General features: G+C 35.9%; 1 protein-coding gene across 10 annotated transcripts in view; it reads left to right on the forward strand.

Moving 5' to 3' along the window:
* Positions 1 to 23196, forward strand: part of DENND1A (DENN domain containing 1A) — a 484353-nt gene that overhangs the window by 47481 nt on the left and 413676 nt on the right. The window lies entirely within an intron of this gene.

A 23196-nucleotide genomic window follows, 5' to 3' on the forward strand; every position in this document is an offset into this window, starting at 1 on the left:
GCTCTGAAGTCAGACAGACTTGGGTTCAGATTTCTTCTGACACTCATTAATTGTTTGACCTTGGGAAAGTTATTTAAACTGAATTCTAATTTGCCCATTATTTAAATGGGACTTATATCTACTTGGCAGTTTGTTTTGTAAATTGGAGATAATATGTATGAAAATGGCTAACACAGGAACTGGTACAAATTAGGCATTTTTGTGGTGGCTTAATTTGATATCATCCTTAAGTTTAAAAACAAAAAAACTCTAAAGCAAAAACAAACAAAACTTCCTGCAACTGTTATGTCTTCTTTCTGATAGAATTTATTTAAATTCCTTTTTGAAAGGGTTCACATATTGGAATAATAGTAATTATTATATGAAAGATATGAAAACTTCCTTGATGAAAAGAAAACTGCCTAAATTAACCAACTTTTCTAGAAAATGTAGGATTAATTCTGAGATGTTCCCAGAAAAACATACTTTGAATAATTTAAAATGATCAACCTATATATTTTTTCGTCCACTTATGTTTCACAGTTTAACAAGAACACAGTAACCAAAATCCTCTGTAACTAGAGTTTTTATTTAAGCTGTCTGCTTGTGAGAAGAGCCAGATGCTAAGATAATAAGCTAGTATCAGGGATTTATTAAAACAGCCTATTTCTGGACTATGGTCTATAGTTAATGTATAATTATCCCAGTTTTCTGTCCTCAGCAGTAATGATCACTGATACTCAGTATGATGGAATTGGCTTCTTGAACATCAAAAGAAATTTCCATTAGTTTGTTAGGTTGTACTTCTGTCAATTTTCCTCTCATGGTATTTGGGAAAGGTTTTCTACAGAGAGTGAAATGAAAAATATTTTCATCATTGTCCTCAATGAAGTAGAAAATCAGCTAAACAGAACATTTAATTTTTTCCCTCTTCCTCTTCCTACTAAATATTTTGGTTTATAGAGCCCACCCATCACCCCCCTAAAATAAATACAATTAACAAAATCTGGTTGAGAGCTTGGTTTCTTTCACACTTAGGACATATCCCTGTGTGATTTTGGGCAGGTAACTTAATCTCTCTCCTCCTTTTAGTTTCCTAAACTGTAAAATAGGGATGATGATAATAATGTCCCACAGCATTGTGAGTATTAAATGAGAGAAAAAATATATTTAAAGAATTAAGCACAGGACATAGCACAGAGTACCTCTCAGTTTGAACCATCATTAAAGAAAAATAAGGCATTTCCAGACTCAGAGCCTTTGGGAAGGCTTCACTAGGTTTCTTTCCTGCCTCCAGCAGCCCCAGCAAGTCCAGTTTAGACTTTTAAAAAGTTCTTAATCCCTGGGGTGGACCCTGGAACAAGCTGACCTAATTTCTCTTGTGTTTGCTGAATGGAGATTGAGTTGACTCAGATTTTATTTGGGCTTTTCTGGGCCTGCCACAGGATCAAAGCTCAGGTCTAGATCCAATTTAAGTTGAGATTTAGAGCTGACCACTTACATTTTTCTCTTCTTGTTTTGAAAGATTTTTTAAAAATTTAATATCACACTTCATCGATTCAGCAATATTTATTACAAGTCTGCTGTGTGATAGGTGCTGGGGCTGGGGGAGAGCATTCCAGCATAAGGAAAAGTATTTGCAAAGCCAAGGAGGAATATTTGTTGTTCTTTTTAATTTGTCAAAAATATGACTTTCAGTCAGATTCTGATTCAGCTTGAGGGACCCCTGTGAGACCATGCTCAGTGTAAGAATGTCAGCTCCACGAGGGCAGAGACCTTTGTCTACTTGGTTCATTGATGTGTCCCCAGCACCTGGAACAGTGACTGGTACATAGTAGGCACTCAGTACATGTTTGTTGGACCAATGCATGAATTGATACCATTCTAACTTAATGCACAGAACTTGATATTTTGATTAGTCTCTGCAGTTTTATTGTTAATAAATATCACATTTCTGGTGGATTGAATGGCTTCTTAATTTTCTGCATTCTGGTTTTTAGTGGAAATCTGTGGGTAGATCTAGAGGGAGAGCATTTATGTTAGTAGAAGGAGTTCTGTTGCAGTTTTCTCTCCAGTGATTTTTTCTGGAAGATGTTATTCTGCCTTTTCTATGAACAGATGTGCTCAGGATGAAAAAGTTTAAAGGAAGGCGCACTCACATTACTCTCACTAGGCGGGGAATGTCTTTTCCTCTCCATTTAGTAAGTGTCCATCAGACTTCCCAGAGTACAATGAGGCATTTACCCCAGGCCTCTGAGGCAGCCTGTACTTTTTGCATTTTAGGCTTTTTCTGCCACCCCTGGGAAACTGCCTGGTGGTCTGGCATCATGGGAATTTGTGTCACTAAAAGCTGTTTCCCTACCCTTTCCTCTAGCAGAAGCAGTGGGTGTAGTGGGAAGAGCTTTGGACTTGGGTCTGAATTCTGGCTCTGCAACTAACAGTGATCTGACCTTGGGGAAATTATCCATCTTTTTTGTTGCATTTTCTCATTTGCAAATATGAATTTGATAATGCCTATCTTTTAGGGTTGCTATGAGGATTAAATACATTACTAACTATAAAATAATTAATAGTGCCTAGTTAGTTTTCTTTCTTCTCCCATCACATCAAATCATTGTTTCCCACTCTTTCAGCCTCTTGACACAAAAGGACAGCTATATTATTTTTCATAGCTTGGAGGACCATAGTCTTTGAAACTCTTGGTAATGATTTTTTTTGGGGGGGGGGGTGAAGCAATATTTGGTTTTGTTAATATATTTCCAATGACATGGAAAAGCTACCTTAAAAAATTTTTTTTTAAACTCGTATACTTAAAAGTTTTCCATACTATGAACTTAAAGTCAGGGTCTTCCAAGACAGTTCTTATGTCCATAGTCAGCTTCCTATAGAGGATGTAACATGTTTAAGTGTTGGGGAGTGGGGCGGTGGTGGGGGGGAGAGAATATGAAAATATATGTGTGGTGACAGAGAGATTTTAGCCTCCTTTTGTAACTTTAGCTTTGCTATGCAATGTGCCAAAAGTTATTTCTCCCTAGGGAGTGCCTCTTTCAACAGTTTGTGAAGGCAGCATAAATTCTCACTTGGTGTTCAAGGAAGATGGTAATACAATTTAGTACAACCAAAGTTGTTTTTTTTTTTTTTAACTTGTTAGAAACCAGAATGTGATTGCAGTGGCAAAGTTGTCAGCACACTCGAGTTTAACAAGTGTTCGAAGGATTAGTAAAGGAAATGTAGTTTACTCTGCAGCTTTTATGACAAAGAATTTAAAAGGTTTTGCTTTAAGCCCCACCATGTGTTTCTTCCTTTTCTCCAAAACATACCTCTAAGTTGAAAAGAGAGATGAATCTCTTAGGGAGAAACTATTAACTCTGAGGGAGTTTATCATTGTTTGAGAGGAAGCAGAGCATTTACATTTGAATCGACTCTGAGTGTAGCTAGTGCCCTAATCTCATTCCTCCTAGAAGTTGGTGAGGAGTTTAAGTACTTCCTACTTTGTGTTCTGGTCCTTGTAGTGCCATCCCAATTTTCTTGGGGATCATAAATTTCGTAATTCAAAGTAAGCAAACTTCTGGGATAGTGTGCCTTGGCTATGCATGAAAATGTTTTCTGTAATTGTCACAGTCCTCTAAGTAGGGCCATTGGCCAGAATTGTATCGTAACACACTAAAAATGTTATTAAAAAGACAAAAATATTACAGGAAGTTTAAAAAAGAGAATATAGTCACCTCCATGACAATCTCACTTTTAAGTTTTGAATATTCCCATTTGACATGTTCGCAGTGGGTGTACAGTTAGACTGAGAAAAAGTAAGACCTTAATGTTTACCATAAACATTTTCACCAATTTTTAATGGCTGCATCAGAGTTTTATAGTTTGATCAACCAGTTTCCTATTATACATATAAATTTAGCCCCTAAAATAAGACAAATTAATACTACTCTCACGTTTGTGGACTTTTGTGGCCAAATCATTGGTATTGCCTTTTTGGGGGCTAGGGAAGGAAGCTAGAGGAACAGAGAGAGGCTGAGAAGGGCTGAGCCAAAGATAAATTGTTACAGATGGATATGTTTTTTCTAAGTCCAAAATCTGTAAGAAACCTTAAAATAAAGTGAGCCATTTTCTGAGATTAAAAAAAAAGTATTAACTTTTTGTATTAGTATTTTACTATGGAATGAATTAAAGTACGATTACTTAAAGTTACATTTTAGGGATTCTTAGGTTGCTTTTAACTCCTGCTTCTATTACTGATTAAGTTTTCTTTTTTAATTTTACTTGAGGAACTTTTCTGCTGATGGGGGATTTAGGTCATGTTAGCCCAAAGAGAATAGAAACCATCTACCTAAAGACTTGTCGGTGGGAGAAATTCTTTGTATTTGCTCTCATGTCTTATTCTACAGCTGTGTCCTTGACTCAGGACTGGACTTAGCTTTTGTAGCAGATGTGAAATCCTCACCTTACAAACATAAAATATTCTTGGTGAAAGTTTGTTTCTGTGACTGGGAATAACCATTCAAAACCCACCCCAAAGAAATAGGGTGTGTATAATACTTCATGGGTGTCAGATGAAGAAATCTAATTGGGCCTTTTTAAAAATATTTTTTATTTTTTATTAGGAATTAGTAAGTTAGGGACTGGGGAGATAACCTATGTTCCTGAGAGGTTGGGACAAGAATTTTGCTTTTGTTGAAAGAGCCTGTATAGTATGGTACTAGCTAGCCTGGCATTTGTGCTTGGCATATTTGGAAAGGAAAGCCTCTTTGCATTGTGCATTTAAAAAAGTGTCTGTAAGTGTGCTTAGAGAATGGCAGCATTTGCTGGTCTTGGCTGTCAATGTCTTGCTGCTCCTGACTGTGTTTAACCAGAAAGGGAAACTCAGAGTAGAAAAAGTCTCACTCCCAAGACTTTACAAGAAAACCCTTCTTTGTTGATTTATATATATATATTTTAAAGGAGCTTGACATCTTCATCAAGTTCACAGTGGGCTTGCTTTGTTTGCTTTCTCTTGAATGCTTGATAAGATTTTTCTTCTATTGTTTTGTGCAGCAAGAACAGATCTTTCCATGGCTGGGGTGGGTTTTTTGTAAATCCACAATATGGTCATTGTCTGGTGGTGAATAATTGTGGCTGCTTTTTGTACAACCAGAACTAAGGCTTTGGCTGTGAACAGATTCCTTCTTAGCGTGAAAAGGGACTAATCCATGTAAATACAGCCCCAAAATAAAGCTTTACAGAAAAAGGGGAAGGCCGCTAAGCAGGAGGGCACAGGTCAGCAATTTAACCTTTAACCTAACAAATAAGAAGCATGAAAGTTCCAGAATTGGTTTACAAAAGAAAGCTCCTGTGATCTGTCAGTTTTTCTTTTCAGGAGGGAACTGGGTGAGAGATCTGACTGACAGCTAGTGCCTTTTAACTGCAGACTGAAATTAACTGCCAAATTGAAACTTGGATATTTGAAGGAGAATTTTTCTTAAAAGGAGATGGCAGAATAGGCTATATAAGCATTGGTAAGGGTCTTACATGGCATTTTTATCCTGGAAGTGGGGAATAGGCGTTGGACTGGACTACCTTTAAGATCTCTTCCAAGTTTAATAAAGAATCTGTGGTTTGACTCTTACTGACGGAATTAGACGTGAATTTTGCAGCGTAAGACCAGATGAAACTCTTTCCCCTTTTCTAGTATTATCACTGATACCTTTTGTAGATTTTTCATGGCGCCGTAAATTAATAACAGCCTTGGCTAAATATTTAAGAGCTTTTTGTAAATGTAATTAACGTTTTCCACAAAATAGGCTTCACAATATGTATGACTTCGCAATATGTACAACTTTTAAGACCCAGTGTATTATTAGAAACTGTATTGTGTGATGCTGAGCACTGTAAAACAGAGGACATGGGCTTCATTTTGTGTACTGCTGTTTTGTTCCACATGCTTAGGAATTAGCAGATACAACCAAGTAAGCTAATGCAGCAGAAAGTGAAGTATAGGTGTTTATTAGGCAATGCATTTGGGAAATGGGAAGCTGTGAAAAATGAGGGATTGCCCTGTATCCTACATGGGCTTGAAGAGTTAAGAAAATATGGCTTGTGCTAGGTGGTAAGTTTTACATTTATGCTGTTGAACTCACTTATAAACTTTGCAAACAGTTTGTATTTATTTAATCACAACAGGTAATCTTGTTAATGAGTGTTCATTTTTGCTTAAAGCATAAAGCATCTGAAGTCAGCTGTTCTATCTTACTATGGAGAATTCTGTAACTGATAAAAACTTTAATTACTGAGAATCATTCAGATTAAAAAGACACAATGAAGTATTGACATTAAAGTAGGCTCCCTGTAGAATAATAGAAATAGTAATTACACTGTGTAACTCCATTGTGGAAACAAAGTCCCAGGGATGATTCTGTTTTAGTTTTTCAGTTGCTCTTAGTGTATTTATATAAGTTGTTTAAAACTTGTTCTGTCTAAGGGCTTATTGGCTTGCCTCAGTTTCCCCAAAGTCTTTAGAGACCAAAGACAACACAATGATGCTGATTCAAATGAGCATAAAGTTAAGTGGCCACTCTCACTTGGCTTAGGCAGGCACCTTCTCTTTCCTAGCTGATTACCATAGCCTCCTAACTGGCCTTTATGCTTTTTCCTTTCCATCCATATTTAATGCTGTCATCTGAGTGATCTTTTAAAAACACAGCTGAGACCACAGCATTCTCCTTCTTAAACCTTTCTGTGGTCCTCTACCCTATCACCCCAAGCTAAAGTCAAGCTCCTGAGCAGGGCAAATGAGGTATTCCATGATTTATTCCCTGCCTATCCAGCTTCATCTTGGCCCACTCTTTTCCCCCTAGACATGCATTTTCCAATATGTCCCAACCAAATTTCATGCATGTTTTCTATCCCTATATCACATTTGGCTTCCCCAAAATTTAAGTGTTACTATCTTTAAAATGGGGAATCTAATGCTGATGCTTTGAAAATTGCTAACATTTGTATGGACTTCACACTTTGTAAGCATTGCTATATTCTTTTAATCTTCACAGCAACAAAACAGAATGGGCAATGTTTTCTGAGAGGTGCTCAATACATATTTATTTTGGGGTTTTTTTTTTCCCAATCTTTTTATTATGGTGGTGGTAAAATTAATATAACTGAACTCACTAACATTAGCAATTATTTTTATTTTATTTTATTTTATTTTATTTTATTATTATTTTAACTTTTCAATATACATTGTAGTTGATTTTCGTGACCCTTTACCCATTCCTCTTTCCCCCCTTCCTCTCTCCCCTCCCCCTCAATATGTATTTGAATAGGTGAATGAATAAATTGAATGAGTGAACTGTGGAGTCATAAAACTGGTGTTACAATTCAGATTCTTCTACTTATTAGCTGTGTAATTTTGGATAAGTAATCTAACCTCTCTGAACCTGTTTGCTAATCTGTACAATTAGGTCTATACCTGCTGTGCTTGTCACACTAGATGGTGTGAGTGCTGAATGAAATAACGTACAGTAAATAAAAATGCTTTTCAAACTGTAAACTCCATGTAAATACTAGTTACTGTTGTTAATATTCTTAATTTATTCCAGGTCCTGTAAATGAAGAGAAGGCATTCATGGATATGGCTTTGTGTTTTAATGACTAAGAGAACATAAGAACTGTTTTATTTATACAATGTTAAAGTGTAAGCGTATTATAATAGCACACAGAAAACAGTATACCCTTATTTTCTTTCATAAAGAAAATGTCAGGTTTACACCATTAGTAAGTGCTAGCAGAGGAGCACATACTATATGGTAATGGTGTTCAAATGCAGTGTTTAGAGGCTCCTCTTTGCTATACATTCTCCTGGGATTGGCTCTCAAGAACCTTAGGGCCACATTTGCCTTCTAGCTCTGTGAGCTACATATAACTTTGATGTGCTATTATTTTTGTATGTGTTTTTTGGTATACATTCTTTTATGCTATTATTATCCCTGGCATTACTTTTTCTTTTATTTTCCCTTTGTCCTTATTCCTTTGGCTTACATATAGTAAAAGGGATAAACTATATATATGAATTTTTGGAAATCATCTCAAATTGTTTATGGAATGTGGTGGAGTGTAAACTCTCCCAGTGTGATCTTAGTCACACCTTGGTTTCTATTATTAGCTATAGACTAACAGTTTCTCAGTCTTTGCCTTTGGCCCAGACACCTAAGTGCCAGACCTGGATCCTCAGCTCTCTGTCAGCAGCTACTTCTGGATGCCTCATAGGCACCTCAAATTGAATTTAACACCCTTCTCACCCCAGCCTTCTACCCCCACTACTGGCCACCCAGCAAAACAAAACTGAAAAGCCAATCCTAAACTGTTTCTTCTATTCTAGGGTCTTGTTGAATGGAATTAGTACCCATTCATTTGCTTATACCAGAAACCTGAAAGTCACCCTAGACTCTCTACATCCAATAAAACCTGAGTTGTTTTCACACTGCAAAGAACTTTTTCCCCCTGCACCATCTGAGGATAAGTTGCTGACCTCACTCTAAAATATGTCAGTGAGGTGATTTTCCGACATAACCAAAATACAGTCATCGAGATGAGGAAATTAACATTGATACAGTACTACCATCTCATTTTCAGCATTTTGCTAGTTGTCTCAGTAATGTTCTTTAAAGCAAAAGGATTCAGTTCAGAATCACAAATTACATTTAATTTCATGTCTCTTTAGTCTCCCTCAGTCAGAAACAATTCTCAGTCTTTCCTTGACTTTCACGATATTGACATTTGAAGTCGACAGGCCTCAATTTAGGCTTGTCTGATGTTTCCTTATGATTAGATTTAGGTTAAGCATCTTTGGCAGGAACATCATAGAAGTAATGCTGTGTTCTTCTCATTTTATCATATCAGATAATGCACAATTTCGATTTGTCCCTTTGCTGCTGATGATCACCTGATCACTTGATTAGGTAGTGCTTGCCAGGCTTCTGATCTATTCAAAAGTTACTCTTTATTTATCCCTTTGTAATTAATAAGGGTTTTGGCGGAAAGTACATTGAAATTATATAAATATTTCATTCCTATTTAAGCTTTAAGTTTATTTATTTATTTGACTCTGGACTCATTATTTCCTTTTTTATTCAAGTTTGTTGAATTGTTCAAATTATTATTTGAATAAATTGTATTATTCTATTTGTTCCAGCTTTGATCAGTAGGAGCCAGCTTAAAGAAGCTCTTCTTTTCTTTTGACTTGTCCTCTTTATTCTTTGAGTACTTCTTTGCTTTCTGGCACAAATCCTATGCTCATCTTTTCCTTTCTTTTCATTACCCCTGAAATTTGCTATTTCTCCAAGGAGCCCTGGTTCCTTTTAGTTGAGAATGCTGTTTAAAAGCCAAAATTTGGATGGTAGGTGTGCTTTTGCTGTTGGAGTGTTGCTACTCCTAGCCCTTCTTAGTGGACAGAGCTGGAGAGTATATGATGTGTATGTGCACACACACCCAATTATACCTATTTCAGCATCTATCTGTGTATATTAAAAAGCATGAATTCACTCTAATACTTCCAATTTCAAGCAATACCACAACATTCATTCTAGTTTTCTCCCTTTCAATTATTATTACTTCTTTCTTTGGCAATGAGAAGCCTGGTTCCCATTATCCTTATAGTGTTTGCTTATTTGATTAACCCCTTGTACATGAATAATCTCTCATCATGGTTGCCACCACTGTCCCCTACCTGGCTCGGCTTACCTCACTAGAGGTCTGGTTCCCTACACTCTGCCTCTCCTATATATATGCCCTCCATATCCAGCTTGGGCCTTGACAACCCATGCCAGGCTTGTCCTTCTCTTTGGGTGTCTTCTTCACCTTGGGTTTTGACACCCCATGCATGGCTGCCACCCCCTTCCATACTGTTCCCTGCCTCATCCTGCTTGGGATCAGACACTCTGTATCAGGTGGCCCCTACATGGAGGCCCCCTTGCCCTTCTCAGGTGCTCTGACACCTCACACCAGGTCATCTTTTAACATGGACACTCTTCTCAAACTGCTTTGACTCCAATACCCCATGCCAGGCAGATGTTCCATGTGAATGCCTGCTTCTCCCTGCTTGGGCTTTGACTCTCTACAGTAGATCACTCCCCTGTGATCTGTCACTGTCAGGTTCTGACACACTATCCTAGCTTGCCCCTTACAGCATGGACACCCTCTTCATACTGCTTGGACTTTGGCTTCCCATGTCAGGCAAACCCTCCTGTGTGGATACTATCCTTTCCCTGCTCTGGACCACTGTGGCCACTTCTCACCAAGTATGGACGTGTACCTTGACTTTAGGATTATATTGTCAATTAGGAAGAGAAAGGGGAGTCTTTTTTCTTGATCTCTTTTCTGTCATTTTTCTCTCTTATCATCCGGCTTCATTACCTTCGCCTTCATTCTGGATCTCCTTATCCTTCCTTGGATTTATTGCCACTTAATTGGTTTCCTCAGCTGGAGTCTTCCCCCTTCCAACCCATCTTCTGTCCTGCTGTCAGAATGATAAGTGTGTTAAACAGGTGTAATCATGCCACTCTTCTGCTTAAATGCTGTAATGCCTTTCCATCACCTATAGGGTAATGCCCAAATCCTTAGCGTGGCATACAAGGCCCTTCATGAGTTGGCTGACCTCTCTCTTCTCATTTCTCACCACTCCCTGTCATTGACTGTGTGCTCTAGGTGAGTCACCTAGTCTTCTATGCTTTAACACGTGGTATTTCCTCTTTCTGTACCAACTTCTTTCTCCTTATTTTCCTGGTTTATTTCCTTTGTCCTTTAAGACTCAGGCAAGGTCCCATCCATCTAGAAGGCCTGTGTACCTTTACCTCCTTCCATCCACCACCCTTTGCAGACTTGGTTAGATGCCCTTCCTCTTGGCACCTTGCATATTATATTACAACTGTGTTTTCTCTTATTCTTGGGGGCAGGAACCTTGTTGCTTGAATTCTTCCCCCAAAGATAACCTTATTCAGCAGATAGCTAGCTAAATGAAGGGACATTTAAAAATATTTCTGTTTTAGAGAATTTCTCATACTGGGGAATTTGTTGTGTCCAGATAAGTAAGACAATATTAGTATCAGTTGCTTGTGAGGCTTTTGAAATAGTCTCATTTACATAGAACAGTATACTATAATTGTATTTTTTAGGGTGGGATTTTAACTATGGTTATATTTACTTTTAGAGTATCTCCAGGGATTTATTCTTGTTTTTCCTAGCAAGGTAAAAAAGAGATTTAGAGTGTATCAAGGATTGGTTCATTATCTTTCATTTCCCATCCACTACATTTATTACCAGTGAGCATGTAATAGGCTGTGGCAATGTCCAGTACTATCCAGGTAGGTGATAAGATAAAGATATGTTTCATCAAGAGACAGAGGAGGAGAGACAAACTTCATTTGGACTGTTAACCATTTGTTTAAGTTTATTAGATCTATGAGTTCATTTTTTTTTTTTTTTTTTTACTTTGTTTCTGAGTCGGTTTGAATTTTATTTATTTTTTAAATCTGAGGCAAAGTATTAAACTGCTGGGTCCTGTAGTATGGAGTAGTTCTCTACAAAGGTTGTGATGGAGATCAAGGAACAGTCTCAAGTTCCTGGGTGGGAGAGTGGGTTGAAGGCTGAAATGAATGTTCACTACTTGCCATTTGTGTTAAGAGAGACCAGGAAGGTTGATGTTAGCAGAAAAGTGCTAAGAATGATCATGATCAAAATAAGATAATGTAACAAATTAAAAATTCATTTGTAAATACATCAATCTGCCTGAATTACTGCTGCCCAATATTTGTTTCACCTGAGGTTTCTCTTTTCTTGCAAATTATATGGTTGGACAATATGAGTGACTTTCTAAAGACAATGGTATATATACTTAATTTTTTTCCATGGCAGTATCTTAGAAGTAGCTCATTTAAGTGTATTGTAATAATTATCTAAAAGAGCTGCTTTTTAATCTGAGAAATTTTCCAGCCCAGTGAGAGGAGCAGTAGGCTTTTTGAGAAGTTGGTATCTCAAGATAGAAAGATGTCTCCAAGTGCTGCCCTGGAGTGATACTGAATCATTTCTTTACTCTGTCATTGAACCCTTATTGTGTCGAAAAAGAGATCTCTTGGAAACTCTCACAGAAAGATTTGTTTCCTGAGTGTTAGCACAGTAAAGTAGCTAGAGTGCATAATTCCAGTGTCTTCCATTCAAGGGTTTTTTACAAAAGTATTGTTTTAAATGAAATATTTTTTTCCTCCCTCCTGTTCTTTTGTACAACAGCTGGGGAGTCAACTCTACCCTGCCCTGTTGATAACCTATCACTGGTTATACAATAAAATTTAAAATAAAATATCATCTTTGGGAGATTTAAAAACAAAAACAAAAACCAGTTGTACTCTGATCAGCCAGTGCTTTTGAGCTCTGTCAGGCTTTCAAAATACAGGCTTATAGTGTGATGTTTTCAAGATGTTCTTAAGAATCAGTCCTGAATTCCAGTATTCCATACTCTGCTGTGATCTGTAAGGTGAACATTCTTGTTTTTAATTGATTAGCATTCCTAAATGTTTAAACGAGGGCAATCTCATAAGTGCAATGGGAATGTGGTATTATAAATATCAACATAGGTTTAGATGGTCTGAGTCTGTGACAGACTGGGCTTTTCTTCATATACTTATTCATAAATTCAAACAAATATTTGAGAGACCACTCAATGCTATGGATATAAATAAAATAAAATGCTTTGTTTTATGGAGTTTAAATCTGGTGAGGGAGCCAAATAGTAAACCAGTAGCTAGGAATATTTAAGATAAATATATTAGCAATAGGTACAAAGTGCTGTGGGTGTTCAGTAAAGGGAGCAGGGAGCAAACAATTTTGTACCCAATTGCTATGGAAATAGGCATATACTTGACCTCTCCCAAAGCCTCCAAAAGTTTTATCCCTTTACGTCATCAGCTCAGACCCCTCAATTTTAATAGTTTCTTAAAATAGTTTCTAAATATTAATAATTTAAGTACAGCATCTCAAGTATAGGTCCTCTCAATTTATAAAGAGTGAAGTTACCTGCCTCTAACCCATGACCTACCACCCTTCTCCAGCATATAATTAAGCTGTAAGTAGGCACAAGACAACTACTATAGACACTCATCTTCTAAAAGGGGGACAGGGGAGGCACATAAGAGCGCATGGGAGATGCTGCTCCATAGCAGTTCTGAAACACAGCTGGGCAAATGTTGCAAGTTTCTTGATGGAGACTCAGTCATACTCCTATCTGAGAGTGATTCTCCATGACTCTTAGTCCTACCTTCTGGGTCTTTGGGTTCTGAATCATCCTTCTTTTTTTAAATAAAAGAGAACCTGTGTTTGAACTCAGTGGTTTCCTCAGCCTGCTCTGGCCTGTAGTGTCTGGTGATTCCATTTTGTATTTCCTCTATTCCTTTCATTCTGAGCTGGTGGTGTTTCCCCCATTCTTTTACAAACTCCTCTGTTCTCCTGTGAGTCTGTTGGAGTTTACTCCTTTATGTAATATTAATACCCATGTATGTCTTTGAGATAAGCCCATTTTTACTTTGGGTTTCAATGAGACCATTGAGGAACCACACCCTTAAGCTTCTTAGAAGCCCTGTTGTTTGAGGGAGAGTTTTTCTATGGTACTGCCTTGGATCTTACAAAGAAAGAATTTTAAAATCACATCCTCAGCTTCATCTTTAGACAATGTCATCTTATCCTAAGAGCACCCTGGATTTGATCTTTACCTAGAAGCCATTTCTTAATTTTAACATCATTTGTTGTCTGAAGAGACTAGTAATGGATACACGAGTTAAGTTTTGTGCATATAATAGAATAACAATAAGTAATAAAAAGGAACAAAGTTTGATACACTTAACAACATGGATGGATCTCCACATAGTTATCCTGAGTGAGATAAGCCAGGTGAAAAGAGTACATACTGTCCTATTTCATTTACATAAAATCCTAGAAAGTGCAAACTAATCTGTAGTGACAAAGTACATCAGTGGTCTCCTAGGGATGGGTGATGGAGAGTGGAGAGGGAGGATAGATTACAAGGAGCGTAAAGAACTTTTGGAGGTGATTGGTTGTGCTGATGGTTTCATGGGTGTATACATATATGAAAACTCATCAAATTATACGCTTTCATCCTTTTCTTATTTGTTCATTCTTATGTTGAAGATATATCTCTTGAAAGTAACATAGTTGGATCTTTTAAAATCCAGTTTGATTATTGGTATATTTTACTGGAAATGCTTTTTATTTCTCATTTTTCTTTCTTCTTGCTTTGTTTTGGATTATTCAAGCATTTTCTTTTCATTCTATTTTTTCCTCTCATAATTTGGAACTTAAATATTATTTCTATACCTTTAATAGTTAGTCTATACCTAATGGTGGCTATGACTTAACAGGACTTACTATGCACAAAACATCATTTTACATGCTTCAACTTGTATTAAATTATTTAATCCTCACAAAACCCCTATGAGATAGATACTATTATTGTCTCAGTTTTACAGATGGGGAAACTGTGGCATAGAGAGGTTATGTAGTCTGCCCAAAGCCACACAGCTACCAAGTAGTAGAGTTGGGATTTGAACCCAGGTAGTGTACCTTCAGAGTCCGTGATGTTAACTAATGCAAATATACAATCTCTCTGAGGAATTTTAGCATGCTTACATAACTTAGCAAAGTTAATTGGCATCTTTACCCTCCTCCTGAACAATATAAGGCCCTTATATTGTTTTAACTTTAATCACTTCTCTCTCAGCTTATGTGCTTTTATTGTTGTGTATTTTACTTTGAACAATAAGACATTATTTGTTTTTTATATGGACAGTGTTTATTTAGTTTATCCATATATTTTCTACTTTCTTTGTTCTTCATGTCTTCTTGCATGACACACTTTTTCCCATCTGGGATAATCTTCTGGCTTGAATAATATTCTTTTGTTGGTGACAGATAATCTGTTTTTGTTTATCTGAAAATGTCCTTATTTTACCCTAACTTTGGGGAAAGTTCCCCACCACCCCAAATTGATAGTTACTTTCTTTAAATGCATCAGAAATGTCATTTCACTGTCTTCTGGCTTCTATTAATGCTGTCGAGAAGTCCCCTTACATTCTGATTATCATTTTAATGTAGATAATCTGTCTTGTCCTCAAGTTTAACAGTGACTCATGTCTAGTGGTGGAGTTTTTTCTTATATATCTTTTTTTTTTTTTTTGTCATTTTTGTGACCGGCTGCACCGCACTCAGCCAGTGAGTGCACTGGCCATCCTTATATAGGATCCGAACCCACGGCGGGAGCACTGCTGCGCTCCGAGCGCTGCACTCTCCCGAGTGCACCACGGGGTCGGCCCATATATCTTGATTACGATTCAGCTGTTTGAATCTGAGGATTGGGATATTTCCTTATATCTCTAATTTTTATTTCTCCTTCTACTTTCTTCCTTTTCTTCTGGAACTTTGATTAGACATATGTTAGACCTTCTCTATTTGTTCTTCATGATTTTTGATTATGTTTTTTGTGTTTTCCATCTGTCTGCTGCATTCAATAACTTCTTCAAGACTTTCTTCCAGTTTACTAGTTCTCTCTTCAGCTGTGTCTAATTGCTGTTAAAATCATCAATTTAGTGTTTAATTATTTCTTAACAGCTTCATTGAGATACAACTTATATAACATACAATATTTCCATTTAAAGAATACAACTAAATGATTTTGGTATATTACATGAATTTGTTTAAATTGTGGATATATATACATATATATAATAAAATTTACTACTTTAATCATTTTGAGTGTATAATTTAGTAGTAGTAATTATATTTACATTGTTGTGCAACCATCACTACTATCTGTTCCCAAAACTTTTTCATCACCCTGAACAAAAACTCTAGTCACTGAGCAATAACTTTCCATTGCCCTTCCCCCACAACCTCAAATCTACTTTCTGTCTCTATGAAATTACCTATTCGAGGTTCCTCATATAAATGGGATCATACAATATTTATCCTTCTGTGTCTGGTTTATTTCACTTACCTTAATGTTTTCAAGGTTTATCCATGTTGTAGCATGTATCAGAATTTCATTCCTTTTTATGGCTGAATAGTAATCCATTGTATGTATATATTGCATATTGCTTATCTTTTCATCTCTTTATGGACAATTGGGTTGTTTCTACCTTTTGGCAATTGTGAATAATGCTGCAGTGGACTATATCATTCATTGTTTGCAATCTGTTTATGTTCTTCCTTTCAATTCCTTTGGGTAGATACCTAGGAGTTGAATTGCTGGATCATATGACAATTCTACTTTTAGCTTTTTGAGAAGCTGCCAACCTGTTTTCCATAGCAGCTGCACCATTTTACATTCCCACCAGCAATGTATGAGGGTTCCAATTTCTCCACATCATTGTCATTGCTTGCTGTTGTTGCTTTTTTTTATTATAACCTTCCGATTACTATTGGGTGTGAAGTGGTATCTCATTGTGAATTTTTTTTTTTTTTGAAGGCTGGCTGGGGATCCAAATCCTTGACCTTGGTATTATAACACTGTGCTCTCACCAACTGAGCTAACTGGCCAGCGCCTTTCATTGTGATTTTGATTTGCATTTCTTTAATTACTGATGATGTTGAGCATCTTTTCGTATGCTTATTGGGCATTTGTATATCTTCTTTGGAGAAATATCTGTTCAGATCTTTTGACAATTTATTGATTGGGTCTTTTTAATTATTAGTATTGAGTTGTAAGAGTTCTTTATATATTCTTGATACAAGTCTCTTATCAGATATATTATTTGCAAGTAACTTTCTCATTTTGTAGGTTATCTTTTCCCTTTTTTGATAGCATCATCAGAAACTCAAAAGTTTAATTTTGGTGAAGTTCTATATATCTGTTTTTTTCTCTTATGCTTTGGTGTTATATCTAAGAACTTATTGCTCATTCTATAGTTAGGAAGATTTACTCCTATATTTTCTTCTAATATTTTTATAGTTTTAGCTCTTACATTTGGGTCTGTGGTTCATTTTCAGTTGGTTTTTATTTATGCTATAAGGAAGGAGTTAAACTTTATTCTTTTACATGTAGATATTCAATTGCCCATCCCCATTTATTGAAAAGATTGTTCTTTCTCCATTGAATTGTTTTGGCTCCTTTGTTGAACATCAGTTGACAGTTACAATTGACAATTGTAAATATTTATTTCTGGACTCTATTATATTCATATCCTTATGGTATAACTACACTGTCTTGGTACTGTAGCTTTGTAGTAAATTTTGAAATTGAGAAATATGAATCCTCCAGTTTTGTTCTACTTTTCAAGATTGTTTGGCTATTCTGGATCCCTTGCATTTCCATATAAATTTTAGGATCAGCTTGTCAATTTCCCCAAAAAGGCCAGCTAGGGTTTTGACAGGGATTGAATTGAATCTGTAGATCCATTTGGGGAGCATTGTCATTTTAACAATCTATGAACATAGATTTCCAATATATGAACATAGGATGTCTTTCCATTTATTTAGGTAATCTTTAGTTTTTTCCATAATTTTTTGTAGTTTTCAGAGTACAAGTTTCACAACTCTTTTGTTAAATTTATTCCTATATAGCTCATTCTTTTTAATTTTGTTGTAAATAGAATTTAAAATTTTATTCTTGTATTGTTCATTGGTAGTACATAGAAATACAATTGAGTTTTGTATATCGATCTTTTATCCTGCAACCTTGCCGAACTAATTTACTAGTTCTAATAGTTTTTGTGGATTTTTAGGTTTTTCTTCATTTCTGATCATTGTCATCCACAAATAGAGATAGTTCTACTTCTTCCTTTCTATTCTGGATGACTTTTATTTCTTTTTCTTGCCTAATTGCCCTGGCTAAAACCTCCAATACAATGTTGAATAGCAGTGGCAGGAGTGAATATCCTTTTCTTATTTTCATCTTTTTTTGGCAGCTGGCCATTTTGGGGATCCGAACCTTTGACCATGGTGTTACAGCACCATGCTCAAACCAACTGAGCCAACTGGCCAACCCTTATTCTCATCTTCAAGGGAAATATTCAGTCTTTCACGAACAAGTATGATATTAGCTGTAAGTTTTTGTACATGCCCTTTATCAGGTTGATGAAGTTCCTTTCTATTCCCAGTTTGTTGAATGCTTTTTTATTATGAAAAGATGTTGGACTTTATCAAATGCCTTTCTATGTCTATTGAGATGATCATGTGATTGTGTTCTTCATTTTCTTGATATGGTGCATTACATTAATCTATTTCTGGATGTTAAACCAACCTTGTATTCTTAGGGTACATCTGACCTGGTCATGGTTTATAATCCTTTTTATGTGTTGCTAAATTTGGTTTGCTAATATATTATTAAGGATTTTGAATTTCTATAGTTTTCTTATGTTGTATTTCTTTGCTTTTGATATCAGCATAATACTGGCCTCAGGGAATGAGTTAGGAAGTTTTTCTTCCTATTCTGTTTTTCAAAAGAGTTTATGAAAAATTAGTTCTAATTCTTCTTTAAATATTTGTTGGAATTCACCAGTGAAGCCATCTGTGTTTTTTTGTTTTGTTTTGTTTTGTTTTTGTGGGAAGTTTTTAAGTTAGTAATTCAATCTCTTAACTTGTTATAGGTCTGTTCGGATTTTTTATTTCTTCTTGAATTGGTATGTTAGTTTGTACTTTTCTAGGAATTTGTCCATTTCATTTATCTAATTTGTTGGCATACCTTTGTAGGGTTCTCTTATTCTTTTTACTTCTGGAAATTAGGTATTCATGGTTTCTTCTTTTACTTCTTACTCACACACTTCACACTTGCACCACTGCAAACTAATTGCCATTTCCATGTGCTGTTGCTTTTTCTAAAGTGCCTTTTCTCTTTATCCATTTGAATTGCCATTTATCTTCAAGATAATTTTCTTTATGTGGTCTTCCCTGATTGTTCAGGCAGACTTAGTCTCTCCTTCCTTTGAACTCCAGCATATTTCTATTCCTCTCTCATTGTGCTTGTTTCTTTCAAAGGGCAGCTCAGCATCCTGTTTATCTCCTTTTCCCTGAGGAGCGTGGGACCTGATTGAAATTGTTTCTTAGGAATTGCTTGTTGAATAAATGAATGAGGTATGAAACCTTTTCTTTGAGCTCTCAACCATTTGTATTCCTCAAAGGCATCTGAAATTCAAAATGTCTAAATCCTAACTCATGATCTGTCCATTAACCCCAAGGAAGATCTGTTCCCTTTCCAGTGAGCAACACTTTTTCTTCTTCTTCTTTTTTTTTTAAAAAAAATCCAGTATGCAAGCTAAAAACCTACTGCCTTCATCCTGGTCACCTACCTTTCCACTCACCCTCCATATTCAATGTATCAGAAAAATGTGATTGATTTACCTAAATATCTTTAAAAACTAGGTATTTCTTCCCATCTCAACTATCATCATTCTAAAACTTTCTCACCTTTTTTTTTTTTTTTTTACTAGTTTTCCCATTCCTTCAGATCTCACCTTAGACATTACATCCTCAGGGAAACCTTTTCAGATCCTCAAGGTAAACTTGTTCTTATACTGTATGCTCTTGTAGTACTTATCATAGCTCGTAATTAAGTTACTTGTGTGGTTATTAGTTTGTCTGAGCTTCTCTATGGGGTCTTGAACTCTGTGAGAGTAGGAATCACCTATTTTCTTTACCATTATTTGACCATGCTCAATACTAGGAAGATTTAATGAACATTTATGGAATAAATGAACCAGTGAAAATGAGATAGTTTATGTGGAAATGCCTTTAAAATTAAAATTGCTGGATAAACATTTATTGTTTTGAAGATGTCTTTTGAACATTTAAAATAACTTATTTATGTTTATTGTATTTATAAATTTTTGTTTGGTTGAAGAGAAATTCTCAATTCTCCTTGATTTTAAGGGTGGATCATCTTGGATAGATCCACTTATTACTGATTAGGGTTTGTTTACTGGGATTATATAATTGGTATAATAACAGCAAAGTATAGGGTAAGATCTCTCTGGAAAGCACTGTAATATTTCTTATTTGACACCTTCTTGGTAATAATCACATTTGGTTTAAGATTTCACTTAGCACAAAATGGGTTGCAGAAAGCCAAACCCTTGTATATATTCAGGTAAAGGTGATGACTTTCTTCACAATAGAGATGAAATAGCTTCCACATTTGTTATTCTGAATGGAGCCTTGGGATGAAATTCCAAGCAGCAGAATGCCACTTAACATTCTGCATGCTATTTTGCTCTTTAGTAGTATAATTGTAAAATGAGGCAATAAAACCAGAGAGGATATAATATTTATACCTGTGTAGGCACTTCACATGATAAAATGTCACACGGGACTGTTTACTCCATGCTGATTATTTGGATAATGCCCCACCTGCCTAGTGACAGGAGGTGCTGAGTCTTGCATAAATCTTGGAGAGAAGGTTAGGGTTAATATAGTGAATTTTTCAGTAGGAAAAAAGAATACATCATATGTGATGATAATAATGGCTATTCTTTGAGTATTATTTTTATACAAGCACTGTGCTAGGCCCTTGGGAACTAGAGAGGGACAAAAAGGGAGAAAATATCAGTGAGTATCTTCCATGCATCAGTTATTATGCCAACACATTTTACTTAACAATATCTCTAAACCTTATAACAACTCTGCCAGGTAGGTGGTGTTATCTCCATGTATATATGACTGATTCTTGTTTATCTTGTAAAAAAAAAAAAAAAAAAATTCTAATGACCTCATTGGAGTTCTGTTATAATTACCATGTTTAAACTTTGGTGCTTTTTTTTTTAGTTTAAATAGCCTTTTTTTTTTTTTGAGACAAAAAAAAATTAATGAGAAGAGACAAAGAAACATCAAAGAGCTTTTTCCTCTGATTGCTGTGTTAGAACTTTTGCCTGAAAATAGGTTACATTCCTTCTGTTTTCAGCTGAATCCTCATTAACTTTACATTTTAATGATGTCCAGGGCAAATTACACCATTTATGGTCAGTGCCTTAAAGGGATGCTTAAAGGGGACTTAAAAAAATTATTTTTTTTTTGAGTGGTGGATGTATTTACTCCAGGAATATAAATTGAGCCAGAATACTTTAAAACAAAACAAAACAAAACAAAACAAAAAACCCCTGGAAACATGAGATTGGTTTTCCATTTCCAATTATTATACTGACTTTATTCAGAGAAAATAATTTGCAGCTTAAAGTAAATTAATCATTGAAGTGCATATTTATAATATTTGGAAGTATGTAACTGGAACCAATGTCCTACATTTAGTTTTGAAAATAGTTTAAGTTTCTCATTTACTTGGATTTAAATTCAATTTTACTGCTTATCTTCAGAAATAATTCATAGGTGGTAGATGCTCAATAGGAATAAATGAAGACAGCTTCTCCCATTATGAAAAAAGCAAGGGTGATTGAAATGCTAATATGTTGATAGACAGATTGTATTTGCACAAGAATGAGGGAATATGCTATAAGGTGGAACTCTTCACAGGATTCAAAATTATTTAAAAGAACAATATGAACTGCAGAGCTGAGCTTTCATTGAAGGCTTTGTATGCTTAATCATTATTAGATGATAAATTAAAGTGTCATGTTGTGTCAAATACTATTTCTTTCCTTAACAATTATTTTGTAAGTGGATTAAGGGAAATTGACCTGTCTGCTGAGGGAACTGTAATTAGGGGAATGCCCATCTAACATCAGGTATAAGGTTTGTACTCCTGGTTCTTTAATGTGTTTGATTGAATCCCTTCCGTGTGCCAGGCAGTGGGCCTATTAAGGCTTTTTTGAATGCAAGGAGTGAAATTTCACTAAAAGTAGCTCAAGAAGGGCAGGAATGAAGGTGGGAGGGGTCTGTTGTATAGTGAATGACAGGAATCAAAATGCAGCTGGGCTTCATGAGGGCACACTGGAACTGGAATATGGACCAGAGTGACTCCATCTCTTTCATCATATCTTTGTTCATTCTCTTTTTTTCTACACTGGCTTCCTTTGTTCACTACTTATTTTGATAATGATTCCAAGTGGTCTATAGGATCTTTCAAGCTTGGCTCCCCACCGCTAACAGACACTTTCTGTGTCTGTTTCCAGGGTAAAACATGTGGCTCAGCCCAGTCCTGGATGATCCCTGTGGTCACCCAGGTGCTCTGCTGCACTGCTGTTTCTTGGGGCCATGCATGAGCAGAATAAAACATGTCTGGATAAGACATGACTCTTTCCCATGTGTGGCTTTTTGTGGAGATGATAAACGTAAAAAAGATAATTTCTAGTTAATGTGCTAAGGACTTCCTATAAATAAGAAATGTATTTCAGTCATCTGCAGTATTTACAAACTGAGGAAACAGCAGACAGGTTTGGGCTATGCCACTGAGGTCAGGTGGCATGATTTCTTTTGGAGTAAGGTTTCCAAGTAGGGCTCCCCAAGGGTCTAAATCCATAATTGGATACTACTTGCAACTATGCAAGGAAACTACGCTTAGAAAGAAAAATAAAATTTTCTTAGTTGGGTTTTCTTTCCAGGTGCCACATTGAATGATTGGCATATCCCGTGCAGGCTGGCTGGGTGGCTCAATTGGTTAGAGCACAACCTTGTAACACCAGGGTCAAGGGTTTGGCCAGCTACAAAAAAAAAAAAAAAAAAAAAAAAATTCCAGCACAGCTTATAGAAGTTTTTGCAATGCTTGGGTTTGATCCATTGTGATTCATAGTTCTTGATATGGTAGTTTCTTGTCAACATTTCAATTTTCTAATGACCTAGTTAAAGTACTGTTAGTTTCTGCAGCTGCTCCTTAAGTATAATCATTATCACCACCATTTTTCTTATAACTGAGTATTAAAATGGAGCAAAGCTCAAGGGGTAGATAAAAGCATGGATATAACTTAACATTTGTTGGGCTTCTATTTGCTTTATACACACACACAAATCCATGTGTACATGTATACACATATGTGTGTATTTTTTCTTATTTCTGGAGCCCATAAGAGATGAATTATTGTCTTCATTCCACAGGTGTTACAAACCAAGGCACAAAGAGATTAAGTAACTTGCTCCAAGGTAATAAGAGGGTACTTCAGAAAGTTCATGGAAAGATTAATATTATCTTTCAATTCTATTTTTCCACAAAGTACCCTTGTTTAGCTAGTAAGTAGCGGATTGTTGATTCACTTCTAGGCCCATACCATACTACCTCCAAAAGGATATGCCTATGTC

Source organism: Cynocephalus volans, chromosome 17, assembly GCF_027409185.1.
Source record: "Cynocephalus volans isolate mCynVol1 chromosome 17, mCynVol1.pri, whole genome shotgun sequence".
Taxonomy (NCBI): Eukaryota; Metazoa; Chordata; class Mammalia; order Dermoptera; family Cynocephalidae; genus Cynocephalus; species Cynocephalus volans.